General features: G+C 36.1%; 2 long non-coding RNA genes across 2 annotated transcripts in view; both read left to right on the top strand.

Moving 5' to 3' along the window:
- LOC139119022 (uncharacterized) overlaps nt 1-15,014 on the top strand; it is an 83,911-nt gene that overhangs the window by 37,923 nt on the left and 30,974 nt on the right. The window lies entirely within an intron of this gene.
- The window catches only part of LOC139118276 (uncharacterized), an 891-nt gene continuing 405 nt past the window's right edge, over nt 14,529-15,014 (top strand). The window contains exons 1-2 of the long non-coding RNA XR_011548662.1: nt 14,529-14,625; nt 14,992-15,014. The exon at nt 14,992-15,014 is cut by the window's right edge and continues 88 nt beyond it. This is a non-coding gene — a long non-coding RNA (uncharacterized lncRNA). The remainder of the gene's footprint in view (nt 14,626-14,991) is intronic.

Genomic DNA, 15,014 nt, shown 5'->3' with positions numbered 1-15,014 from the left:
AACCATCGCGAAAAGGAATTAATAGTCATGTCCATTAATTCTTTTTCGTGAAGGTTTCATTGATCGTGTCTAAAACATTGGTCGAATATCTGCACGGTCATCCAAACAAAATTCATGAAAAATGGCCGACTTTGTCCCTTTAAAATCATCCAGCACAAGTTTTAAATGATAATAGATAAGAGTTCACGCCGGCGAGATTACATATAATGGTATAGCCAAAACGGTTGTCTATGTACCTGACGGCACTCCTTGCTTTCAAACTTTGGCTTGATAGTCGTATTTTGATAGTTAATATTTGTCGGCAGAGCTTTTTATGATGTAGTTGACATGCTTTGTATCCTAATTTGTTCTTTCAACTTCCCTTGTTTTGTCGTTCTTCATAGGTTAAAATTTACTTGTGTTGAGGCATTCCTTGGTTTTCAGGAGTAATTCGTTGATTGAATATTCAGTACATTTTTAGTGGCCTTTAGGAGTGATGATGACATACTCTTACAATTTCAACTGTGTCACAACAGGCGCGGCACATACATGTTATTGACTTGTCCATCAATGATCTTTATTTTACGTCGACATCGTTGTTTTCACCAAGTACAATTTAAATATGCACTTGCGGAAGTCTGCATTTTTCACCATGGCCACTCACCTTTGTGAAACTTTTATGAATCCATAAATCGTCATTTTCTAGTTGAGAAGGATATATTTGATCGATAGATTGTCATTATTTACACCGGTTCTGAAAGTAGGGTTATCGAGAAGCTGATAGGTTGTTTGGACATTATTCAATGAACGCAATGAGTTTCGGTCAAGTAAGACTGCGTTCAGAAAAATGGCGAGCTGGAGGAATCTCGAATGAAATCTAATTTTTTTCAGATGCCCCTCAATACCCTAAAAATTTTCAAATCCCCCGTCTATAGGATGAAAAATTTCAAGCCCCCCCCCCCCTGAAATTATCATATAGCCGTATATTTATTAGCAATGCACGCAGAGGAAAAAAACATGTATTGCGTAGTTCTGCACGCAGATACTCGATACTACTTATCTGCAGGTTGTAAGGCCATAGACCTAGGGAAGTTCTTAAATTGATTGATTGTTTAATGCATCGGTGGACTTTTTTGATTTCTCAATCTAAGCCGACTTGAGTTTATCCAACTCTGGCCAGGTCAATGGCACCAGCTGAAAATCACACAAAATGACAATTATGAGAGAGTATGCAAAGTGTGAATTCCTGACTATATTTGCAAAATTGTGAAAAACTGAGCACAGTGACCTAACGAACTTGTTTTTCAAAAGTACAAGACCTATACAAATTAGAAACTATTTACAAATGTTGTAAAAAAATGACAATACTTGAAGGTAAAAATATTCCATGAAATAAATGTTTTAATCTCAGACATTTTGGGTGTAATACTGGCAAAATTGGTTAAAATAAATGATTCCATTTAGTCACACATTTTTTCATTTAAATTAGAGTCTTACTGTTCAAAGTTTTACTTTTGTGTTAATGTACGAGATGAGATGTAAAAATTTTATTCACTGCATGAACTTGAAATGAATGGTGATTTTAAAGGCCTGTGTAAGCACCAGATTGTCTCATCAGAAAATTTACCCTCCGTATTACTCAGATTACAATTTCAATGGACAACAAAAGGCTGTCACACCTCCATAATCCTCTTGTAGACTAGAACAAAGGCGATCCCAGGGATCGCGAACATTGCTTTTAAATGATTTGAGGAAAAAATCTTGACTTTTCGTCGTACATTTGTATAAAATCAAGCATAGTGAACCATCTTTTTTCTCTAATATTTGACTATTCTCATATGCCAGAATTCAAAAATCCATGGTAACTTTCAAGTCTCCTCGTCTTCTATGTGTTGTTCTCTGGTCTGATATTGTGTACTAGTAAATGCATGTTTCACTGTCAGTAAAGTGTCCTATGACCCAAACTCTTCTTAAGCTACATCAGAGTCAGAGCTATCACTGTCACTGCCGGTATGCATTGACAGTGACACTGCCTGTAGGCAGTATCAGGGCAGTAGCTGTATTAACTTTGTATTTCGACAATATTTTGTTCAGTTTATACAGCTGCTTTCTTGTTCTACTCCCTACAGCATGTTGAGCTGTCCAGTTTTCAGCTTGCCAACACAGCCTATGTGTACCGTTCATTTGTATCATTGACGGATAACTTTCAGTCTGAACTCTTATTCAATTATCACTATTATTTAGACAAACGAGCTTTGTTGAGAAACTGAATATTGTGTTTATCAGCATGCTGTAGAGAGACACAAAGAAGTATTCGATAAATTGCATGGAAATATTGAAACAATTATCACTGCTGCAGTTCCTGCCCTATATCAAGGCAAACTTGATGTTTTTACGAAAATTTAATGGCGTTCGTACATTTTTAGATATTCTTTGAGATTAAAGTCAGAAAATACGACAAAAGAGTTCTTGATTTCGTCTAATTATAACTAACAATAGAACAATTGGATGACATCAAGTCCGCCTATAGCCAGAGCAAAATTTTCAAGTCCCTCCCCCCTCTTGACTACCCCCAGAATTTTCGATTCCCCCTCTGAATTCCTCCAGCCCCCTCACCATTTTTTGAAAGGCCTAATTGGCTACAAAGCTTTCAATACGCTGCACACTGCCATGTTTTTATCGAAGGATCTAAAATTATTAATTATACAATCATAAATTTCATTGGAAAATAAGTTTAGGCATGGTGGACAAAGAACCAAAACGTGAAAAATCAAATGCTGATCTGATGTGATCACTATCTTCCTGTACAGGAGGACTTTCCCCCAGACGCTATTATCAACAAAAAGTGGTTTGATAACAACAATACTGATTTCCGTTATTCACTTGTACAAGTGACGTCTGAAAACATCAACACGACAGTATCGCCACAGGAATTACACTGCGACATAGAGATCGAAGGCAAACTCGTTTTCACAGAAACCGTTTGGATAGATTACATAGGTAAGGACTGTTACGATTGGCTCTTTGTACTTTTGTGTAGTTCAAGAATGGAACCATCTGTACGTAGCTGCACCCTTTTTTTTAAACAAACGCTGCTTTAATCAGATCATGGGTATTACGAGACAAACCATTACAGTTATTTACCTTAAAGTACTACGGCCTTCGAAACTGAAAGACTTAAACTTTCATTCAAACTTTCAACCATTCCGTTTGAAATAAACAAATTATAAATCAGGGGTTACTTCTGAACCTTTGGTACTGCTGAAAAACCAATATTACCCTATTTTGAAATTCAAAATGGCTGCAATTCTTGCGTTCACCCTAAGGGAACAATTAGATCTACCTTTAATCGTAATTGATGAGCCACGAGAGTTCAAGTAATTTTTCTTTTCAAAGTAAAAGTATAAGTCTTGAACAAAGTAAAGTAAAATGTTCACCTGCAATCTTTGTTGATCATGTGCGTATTTTCACATTTTGGTAGGATGTCCGACAGGAACATACGGATTTAAATGCAATAAACCATGCATCTGTAAGAATGGAGCTAAATGCAGCGTTTTTAATGGGCCTGCAAATGTACATCTGGATGGATCGGACCTGCATGTGACATTCGTAAGTTGGAGTACCTCAATTTCTGCGAACGTAAACTTTTGTGACAGATCTAATAACAACAAGTGTGTTGTCGACTTTTAATAGCCAAAGTCATAAGTGGTGTTTCTTGTATACACACACACACACACACACACACACACACACACACACATATATATATATATATATATATATATATATATATATATATATATATATATATATATACATACTTCATACATACATACATACATACATACATACAGACATACAGACATACAGACATTCAGACATACAATCAAATTACTGTAAGTACAAATTAATAGTATTTTAATTCCATGAATCCTGCTGCAATCTTCAGACAGATAGTCAAAAACAAGGGTGCTTTGCTCTACACTCTCATTTAAATAGTTTGGACATACTATTATACTCTTTAGTGTTCTGATATTGTGTATGAGTGCTTTGCATCTCTTAGTGGGGAACCATTGGTTTTTAGTCAGAATTGGACTATATTTCTATGAAATCGACGAAGATTTAGAAACCAACCAGTAGATTATAAATTGCCCGATTTTTTTGAACTTTTCCTGAAAACATTACTCTTGTATTATTCGAGTGCAGTTCTGTAATATGGAAGTTTTGCCACTATGCCATAGTTTAGGACGTATAGTAAGGAATTTTGCCCTCTTTTGGCATCAGTTATTCTTTCCCGTTGTTTTATCATTTCTTCTGTCATTTCCTGTCAACGTTTGCAGCCAAGGCTTCCATAATGGTGGCCCCTAAAAGAAGTGAAGCTCAGTATGGAACCTTTGCGGTGTTGACTTGTAGCAGCCAAAACATCGACTTACCGAAAACACAGGAAGAATGGTATAAGAGCATAAAGTGGTATTATAATGGGAAATATCTTCATATTACGAATAAGACAAGTGCAATTTACATTGATAACCAGTTCAAAGGGTATGTGAATTTCATTTAAACTTTAGTGTTTGAAAACACATAATAAGGCTAAAACATTACCTTCATGAATACTCTTGTGGTTTAATTTCACAGAATATCAGAGTTGCAAATCAAAACGGTGACGACATTGACAGAGGGCGCCTACGAATGCCATATAATGGACAAGTACAACAAAAAGTACATAGCCCCAAAAGCTACGATCATCGCAAGTACGTTTTCGTATGTATTTTTTTCTGAGACTATATTAATAAATTCCAGCTTCTTGGTAGGTGAATCGAACTTGCTGTATTTAATTTACCAAAACTGTACCTATACGTACATTTAAATGCACGTATTAATCAATGTAGATATAGATTTATGTAGATATTTGTTATCTATCAGATTCTTTTATCGCACTTTGGAGTCAGGCCCATGTTTTACAAACGTCACATTGTGGGAACAATACAGCGGCGCCGGCTTTAACACCCACACCGATAACAACCAACTCTCCAACGTCAGTTGTGCCTTTTGACCACCTGTACGGAATAAAACTTACTCAAATTAGACAAAATGACAGTTTTGTCGACTCTGTGTATAATAAAATTACGTCTTCGTGTGCCAATCAAAAAATTGCTAATCGCGTACATTGCATAAACATGTACTTACATATTATCAGAATGCCCCGTAAACCAGTTCGGACGATACTGCAACGAGTCCTGCGATTGCTTAACTGGCTCCTCTACGTCCTGCGATCGGTATGGCGGTTGTAAGTGTAAACAGGGCTGGAATGGAACCCGTTGTCAACATGGTATGTAAAAATGCACGTTTCTGTGAAATATGGCTAACCATATTATGCATTTTAAGACGCCAGGAATTTATATATGTATGTCTACTGTTGATTGACCAATCAGAGTGCTAAATTCAGGGTGTTTTACTTACTCGTAAAGCCTTGGTCACCAAATTTCAGAAACGAATGACAGCCCCGTAGTAAAGTACTGTCCAATCAAAAGTGAACATGTCATATTCTGTAGTGATCTGGTACGTTTTAATATTCAAATTTGGTAACACAGCAGAAACCAGCTGCAACACAAAATCTGCTGTACCCTAGGGCATTTATATAATGTGCCCTAGGGCATTTATAGGATGTTCCATTACATTGGAAGGCTATTTCACAAATAAAAGTTTTAATTCATATCCTAAACATGTTACATTGACAAAGGGGACGGTTGACGTAAACACATTGAAAACGAAAATATATCAGTTAGCGGCGATAGTTTTTAAGTCTGATAAAACCCTCGTACTCGGGCTCTTCTGGTATATAACGTCAAACCCTACGATAAAATGTCTCGGCCTGCGGCCTCGACATTTTATCGTTGGGTTGGACTTTATATACCAGAAGAGCCCTCGTACTCGGGCTTTATCCTATACATATAACTTTGTGTAGCATTATTGATTATTTTTCCAGCAATCATGGGGCATTCGTGGGAATTAGTTTTTCTTTGTACTCTTGTTTTGTCATTTGATGAATAATAAGTTTCACTACGCAGCAAATTGTTTAACCCTACAGATTTAATACCGCCAGTCATACTTAGATGCCCACAAGATATAACACAATATACAGAAAATGGAAAGGCGTACACCAACGTTACATGGCTAGTACCATCTGTTGAGGACAATTCTGATGACGTCATTCTGTTCAGTAACAATTACCCGAGCGATATATTCCAGGAAGGAACAACGATGGTGCAATACACAGCTGTGGACTTTTCAAACAATACCGATCATTGTCGGTTCAAAATCCATGTAATAAGTAAGTTAATTTCACCGTTCTATGTTTGCACATTTCTACGAATTGTGCTATCACAGAACATCACAAAATGGGGTAGGGGATATTGACTCCAACAATAACTATGTTGATGATAGCGACCATATGTGCATGTACAGTCTCCCTGGCTCATATTTCATCAGTCGTTTTATGTTATAGAAGGCGAGGGTCCATCAAATGTTTAGCGACCTGCCATCTGCTTGTCGAGAAGGGATCGCGACCATTCAGTAGTGAGGAATACGGAAATGGGTATATTTATCACATACATAGACCCCTCTTCCATTCCTAGGAGAGACCCCCTGTCCAGAGTGATTATTTCAGTGTAATTATAGGAAATACCACGAGTTTGAATGGGTTCACGTTTGAAACCCAAAACTTTTGATCGGGAGCTTGTGAATATACATCCTGAACCAGTTGCATTGACAAGTTGCATATCGCCTGTGTGATTAAATCGTACATTAGGAGAATACTCACCGGGAACGAATATAAAGATCAAACAGCGACATGTTATTGTCTCTTACAAAACTGCAAATAATTTATGATGATTAAATCCACGAAGTTAAATAAACTTTCCGATTTGTCTCAAAATGTCGCCACCAAACAATATGATACATATCGAACTTTCAAACTACCAAAGATGGAACGATCCAAATATTTATGCCACTGTGGTTAAGCTAGAGATATTCAGGTTATTGGTTCAGAACTGCTGTTGATCTGCCACTCCCTTTCCGAAGAGGGGTGGCACTCAAATACCTGTACTTTGTATTTAAACTAACTAAACCTTCAATACTTCAGGTAGAAGTCGATGTAGCCCCGTCCCTACAAGACTGTATCTCCTGAAATGTGTAACGCAATATCTTTATTCTTCAAATTTATCCTTTCATAACAATAGTTCTATCGTTTACAGCCAAGTCGAAACTAGGGCTTACTCTAGCGATATCTTCAGCTTGCCTACTGGTCCTTGCAATCCCAGTCGGTGTGTTTCTTGGTTATCGGTATCGGCACAAACTGGTCAAGTTCTTTCAAGATGAGGATGATTATGACTGGGACGGTTAGTTGAACATAGCATACACTTTTCATGCGACAAACAGTCTCTATCGCAAGAGCCAAAAATTACAAAAGATAATTCCTTCTATTTCTTTCATACCGAGATTTCGCACCACTGTTGACGCAAATACAAGAGTAACTCGATAGATTTCGTTTAAACAAAATCAAAATTTGATTTCTGATGTTAAAATGTCGATCCCAAATTAACCATGAACTTGTTGGTTCAATATGAACAAGTGCTTTTTTATTATCGAGATGTTTAGCTTTGTAGGTTGTCAATTATCTCATGGCACGTATTTCTCGTACGTACATAAAATTTCATCACCTAATACATTTTGTCAGATGTTTTGGATTAAATACTATTTCAACCACTCTACCATTAACTATTAAACTACTGAAAATATGAAGTTACTTCTTAAATTAATAAAATAAGACCATGTATAATTTCTATTACCAATTACAAAAATGTGCTTTATTTTACCAACTTTAACTTATAACTGCTGCCTTTTTCATTATAGAAAACAAGGAATACGATGCAATGGTATCATACAGTAGCAAAGATGAAAAATTTGTCGAAACTATAAAGAACCATCTTGAGGAAGAAAACAAGCGAAAATTGCTGCTACACAAGCGAGACTTTATTGGAGGAAAATGTAATATGACTGAATTTTCTGATGTTTTTTGAACAACATTGTAGCATTTCAACTTTTATTCTAGTGGTTTCCTCAACAAGCCTCACATTTTTATGGATTTTTTTAATCAAAAGCGACTGCATTGTTGTGTTAGAATACCATATCATATGCGACCCTCTATCTTAACTTTTATTTTTTTTTCTTTTTTGAAGATGTTACCACAAACATCATTGAAGCCTTTGAAAAAAGTCGTGCTTCTATTTTGATCCTATCCAACGCCTACCTTGAAAGCGGTCATTGTATGTATGAAGCCGAAATAGCAATGAATTGCTGGATCACCAAGCGACAGAAACTAATCCCGATTTTTAAAGAGAGCATAGAAGGGAAAGAGATTTCACCAGGCATCGACAATATTATGAGTTCCATAACATACCTCGAATGGCATCGTGTTAAAACTGAGCAGGATGAAGATGAATTCTGGAAGAGGCTTGAACATGCACTAACAAAGCCTAAGAGAAAGTCTTCGCTGGTGTCCTTTGTGAGAAAGGCAACTTCTCGGCTTTTCAGCAGACAGCGAGGTGTATACTATACCAGGTTAAACAACCTAGTCGTTTGACAGAGTCTTCAGTGTTCTCTCACATAGCGTGGTCGTTTCTTCTTAATCAGTTATCAAAGGGAGCCGTAGTTCTAGTGAAAGTCATTAAAAAGCGTATTTTTTTCCTATTCGATTCTTAGGCATCTACTCATTTTTCAAAGAACTCGATGCCAAACATTACTCTGCTTCAATCAATCTGTAAAATATACCTTCAGAAGCATGCACCATACGAATGCAAACTCAAGTCCTGATAGCAATTTCAGCGTGTAGCGTCAGTGTAGCCCATGAGGCTTTGAGACAAACACTTTGACATGAGTTTCAGCCATATCAGTGTACAGTCGAACACCATTCGAAACCCTGAACACTGGTCAGTTACCTGAAATAAAGTGCTCTCTGCTTCAACAATCTATATCTACCAACTGATAATTTGAACCACTATATTCTCAGTATTGTCATTATCTAAATAATCTGAATCAAGCAGTATTTCATAGTCTTGACTTTTATACATTAAACACCAGGACAAAGATATTAATTTAAAGATTGCCAGATATTGGATATATAGCAGCTTGTAATGAGTTACTTTTAGAAATATTGCAAAAAATACAGCCAATAAATATATATATCGGTATAATGTTTCACAGTTACTCAGGTTAAAACATTTTAAATATTCAGAATTATTTATATTGAGAGCCCATGCAAACCCATTTACTTCTCGAATATAAAGATAACTTTAAACTTGGTTTTGAATTGATGCGGAAACAAACTCAATTGTCAAAATTTTCCTAGTTAGATACTATATCTACTTTGCCTGGATTTTACATTGTAGCTCAGCTGTAAGCTTTGTAATTTGAATACCAGAGTAATCGTACACTGTCATGTCAGAGCGTACTATATACTGGATCTTTTATTCTCAATTTTCACATTTTGTAGTTGTCGTCGCACAAAGAGAACAGACCAACTAGAGACTCACACAAAGTTCCACTGGTGATGTTGTAAAGATGTGAAAGAGATCCTTGTTAGTGATGCATCTTACAGACCTATAAAATTACCTACATGTAATGCTGGAGCACACTCACTCATCTCTTTGACTTGGGGATAACTTATTTACCACAATCTACTAAAAATAGTTGAATTGAAGCAAACAGGTCATGAGGCCATAGATCGTTATTTTCATATTATGTCCTGTACCTTTGTAAGGAAACCTAAGAATAGGTCACTTGGTTTCAAGATAGCATTGCCATTTAGTTATGGAAATAAAGGTGTGACTTACTACCTGTGAAAATTGTTATAAACTAATTTACAGGTTCTTAGGCCTGGCTACTTTCTATTTTGTGCAAATTATGATAAAATTTGCTCAACACACTCTTATTTTTAGTGAAAAGTCAGGACACACCGGTTGCACTTATTTCCATATTTTAGGTGCCATTGACCGATTAATCTGCATAAAAAGTCTTGTTGATTATATTTTACAGTTTTTTCATCATCAAAAACATATAACACTTGTCACATGACAATCTTACTTTGATTTAGTTTCCTTTGATGAGTTGAAGCTCCATTACTATAACTTTAAGTGTATTTTCCATCCTCTTTATTGTTCAATAAATTTTCTTCTTCGGTGTTCAAATGTTCAGTGTAAAAATATTCAACATAAGCTTAAAGGGCCAGCTTAAAGTTAATGCTAACTTTCGATGATTTTTTTCATTATTTTTATTTTGTGTGTCAATTGAACTTGTTAATGTACTCCCTAAAGAATGTTGAAACATCCACTATTAGCGTCTATATGTGTAAAATGGCATCGTTTTTTCTTACATTTGACTTCTAGTCCGGACAAGAATAACTTGTCAACAATAATAGTGCAGTTTACACATGTACGGGTTGGGTTGACACAAACACTGCGTATATCAACATGCCTTGAGGAGTAGAACAAAAAATTATGGTTGACATTAGAAACAAAAATTGTGAAAAAACTATCAAAAGTTAGCAATACTGGCCCTTTAGTGTGGGTGATGACCGATATTATTGTTGAAAAGTGAATGTCAGTGTATACTGCAATGTACGTGTAATTAACGATTGGCATTTTGCATGTTGTAAACAAGACCAATAGGGCTGTTAAAGAAGTTGTCTTTTATTTATATTTCATTCAGATTTGCTTGGCAGACTTGCATTTCGAAGAAGAAATTGCAAAGTAAAAACATTGTCAAGCAGATACGTATCACCGATGAAGGGAAATGAAACTCAAAAGATTAGAACTTTTCCATTTCTGTTAGGTGTGATTTCACTTCATACGCCTTTTCGTCTCATTTTAGCTCCATAGTCAGTGACGCGGAGCTTATCAAATCTGTGACGGTCAGTCACTCATCTACGACCATGTATTTTTTTCCATTCAAAGCTCCCTCTTGGAAACCAGCGGTCCAATTGCTTGAATATATTTAGTATGCAGGTCTCTGGGAACGACTCAAATCAGATTTGTCCAAAAACGATGAAATACGCAACTCTGTATTTTTAAGGCATTTTGGTAAAAACCTTCCATTTTCAAATTAATGATCAGACAGCTTTGAACTTTGCATGTTTGCTAGGGTAACCTATTCAGTGTTTTTTTTCAAACGATAATTACATTTGCATATGCAAATTGCTTGGATTAGTTTTCTCATTATTGGTCAAATATTGTTCCCTCTGATAGCATTCGTCTTACATTTTTGAAATTCAATATGTAGCTTCTTATGAATGCCCTCTTTCACTGATGTTTAAATAAGAATAAATTTATATATTTCCTTTTATAAAGCAAAGTGGATGGTAATATATTTCGTCACGGTCAGAGTATGTGTATCCCAAGTTACATTAAGGAACATTAAAGAGTTTTGATATATAAAAAAATAATTTAAAAAAAACCCAAATAAATCATGTGTGTGGGCTTTCCCGCGAAGAAAATGTCGGGCCACGCTGCAGAGACATGTACGAGGATTGGGAAAAGGTCATCGTGGAAAAATACTTGAATTCAAGTCAAAATGTACTTCGATATCGGAACATAAACTGGAATCGATTAGGTAAACAAAGTCGAGCAAATATGTCATATTAATGGCTTACATATATGACGCTAATGTATCATGACGCCACAGCAGAAACACTGGTCAAGACATGTGACTATTTACTCATTTCAATACCTTCTCGTTCTCCAACGTTAATTATTAGCTATCTATAATCCTACCTGTCATCGCAGCCTCTTATATGCAGACTAGACACTGCAATGACAAATGAGTAGGTCAGATAAAATTGTAAATACCCGTTGGTATTCCCCACAGATATGTTTAATACAGCGTTGGTCAACATGGTGTAACTAGTATTCAATCTGCAAGGAATCTGAATCCTACGACAGACTGATAAATTCTGTTTCAGTGGTGTCACGGTTGCTTACTATCCAAAATGTGGAGAGAAAAACTCGCGCTAAGATTGTTACTTGTTGTATTATCAGGTAAGTGGCTTACGAGAAAAGCTTCGTATTAACCAACTGCCATGAAGGCATTTTAGTCACATCAGTTTTATGACTCTTAGTACTTTTGGGCTCTGTTTGGATTATGGATTGGTATGATTGCGATTATTTGCATGCGTCGTTCATAGGACCCAGTGTTTGCATGTGTCCCTTTGGGACATATCCATGCAGTTTTGAGGTCCTGAAGTTCAAGGTAGATCGCACCTCGGGTACAGATATTCGGGCTTTAAAATTTTATCAATTCTATTCTATTCTATGATATACCACTTGTCGGGGTTCATTTTAAAGCTCTTGGTGACAGAAAACTTTTATCATCTTAGTTTTTCGAAAATCGAATATTTTATTTTCCTCCATAGAATTAACACAGGGACGGCGGCCATTTTGAATTTAAGCATCGGTAAATGTCAAGTAGCCTAATTTGTTTCTCTATTACCAAAATTTGCACGGTGCCGCCGATTGTTATTCTTGATTTTGAAAGAGAATGGTGAAAATATACCTTAAGGAAAGTTTGAGCAAAAAGTTTAAGTCTATCACTTTCAAGGCGCATACTACCATCTTCAGGGACTTGTCAGACAGATGCTAGAGTAAATCTTAAAGAAAATGTCAACTTTGTACTGTCATGATATCAGAAGAAAAGTTACATACATTAATGATTGTTTTACGTTTAGACACATCTCTAAACGTTCCTAGCCTTGTCTTTTTCTCCCGGATCAGGCTAAGTAAGCGAGTGACCAGACAACGCCAACGTAGGCAGTTGCTGCATAATGGTATATTGTTGCACGACAACTGAGATTTTCACATCACAATTTATGATCAAAATGCTTTTATGTAAAAGAAGTGTACAGTGTCGCGACGGCTTTCTGATGTAGAACATAAAGGACAAGTTTACATGTCTACACCGAACAAAACGAAAGAACACTAACTGTGTTTTCCTCACAGTGTCGAAACCAATATTTAAAAGTCAAACAAATTGCTAAGTCGTGAGCACCTCCTTAATAAATTATGTTTCCTACTTTTGAAAATATGACATATAACAGTCATATGACCAACTTCCTTGTCAGATGTCATATTGTTATTCAACATCAACAAAACATATTTATTTATTTCCCCTCTCTTCAGTGATCACGTGCCTCCAGAGAGGAGAATGGATTAGTTTGAAAGATGACGCAATTTTGCCTTGCGAATTCCAAGTTAACGTTCGCGAGGTGAGTAAGAAAGCAAGTGACATCAAACGTATACACGTTTGCACACAAGTACTTGATACACTCACTCCAGGGACAATCAATCACTAACAATATTGAATTATTTTACCTGTCATGTGTATATGTATATAGTGGCACAATGTTGGAATCATAAGTGCAGAACAAATATGTATACAGTGAGGCGACCTGTTTGCAGCTAAGGTGCCCGTAATTTCCGACGAACTCTGCTATTTTTCAAATGAAAGCAAGGGCTGTGGGTGTCTGGACGCATGCGTGTATATGGCAGCGCTTAATCTTCAATATGATTCCGGATTCCAGGACACTCCAATCGGGAAAGTCGTTTTCATTTTGCGACGGCAAAACGGCGACACAACCATCACTAATGGGTCCACGTTAACGACTGGTCATCATCAGCTACTGGTTAATCACAGAGATTTAAATACTACAAACTGGGTAAGATTATTGGCTTATCTGCTCACATCTGTTTTTCTCGCACCTTATAAATTTGAGGTGTTGCCATGGTAAAATTCCATGTCATGAAATTTTAATGTCAGTGAGAACTTTTCTTGGCCACACGGCTCCACCTCGGTGTAGCATTTCGTAAATGACTTCAAAAAAGCTTAGACCAGTAGACGTTGTCGCTTTCTTATTAGGTAACCTGCACATGCATGGTGTTTGTTATATAACCCACTTAAGAAGATGGCAATTTATTTGTTCCTTAACCAGGCTTTATAATGAAGACATCTGATTTGAAAAATATTTTTTTCTGATATAATTGATGATTAAACCCTGAAAAAAGGTCTTCCGTATAATAACATAATTACGTAGAAAAACTGTCAGCCTGGGACATTAGGTCGAATGCTACTAGGAAACAGATACTCGGACTCTAATTTTTTTTTATTTTACAATTCTAATCTATTATTTGTGAGGGCTCCTTTAAAGCTCTTTGAATAACAAAAGGTTTTAATGTCTTAGATTTTTGAAATAAAAAAATATATTTTTCCCCATAGAGTTAACACTGGGATGACGAACATTATCAAATATTGGTAATTTTTAGGTAATTTGTTTGAAACATTGAATGGTACCCTTGATTTAGTAAGATAATTGTTAAAAAGTTCATTAAAGAAGTTTGTGCAAATGTTTTATTTGAGCAAATGTTTTATGTCTTTTATTTTCGAGGCACGTGTACCTCAGTATGTTATTTGTTTATTGTATAATTGACTGTATTTACACAGGATAACACATCTGGCAAGACTTCCTCCTATATGACCGAAACGGTGGGAACGCTTTCTTCACAATCTGGCTATGAGGGCGTAAGAATAATTGACGGCAACAAGGTTAGATGTCAAATGATAGTTTCATTCCTCATTTATTAGGTTATGTATACACATAACCGATTTTCCAAATACTAATAGTTAATTTCTCTGTCATGGTGTATATGCAAATTTGAATGTATATGCCAATGCGAATATATCACCTAATTCGCATGAAACAACACGTTACCTGTCTCTCAAACGGGTCATTATTATTCATATATAGAACATCAAGTTATTCTTGCAACTGCGACAAAAATTTGAAGACAAACATGCTCGACTGACCTTCCTTACTTCGCTGATATCTGAAAGGCACCAAAACTCGGCCACGTTCACATTCAAAATATGCAAAGGATTCTAATGCTGTTTTTGATACTTTACTGTCTTCAGAATGATCGATTCAAACTGGATGC

This window comes from Ptychodera flava, chromosome 19 (genome assembly GCF_041260155.1).
Source record: "Ptychodera flava strain L36383 chromosome 19, AS_Pfla_20210202, whole genome shotgun sequence".
Classification (NCBI taxonomy): domain Eukaryota; kingdom Metazoa; phylum Hemichordata; class Enteropneusta; family Ptychoderidae; genus Ptychodera; species Ptychodera flava.
The sequence above is the reverse complement of the archived record's forward strand: the minus strand, read 5'-3'. Positions and strand labels throughout refer to the sequence as shown.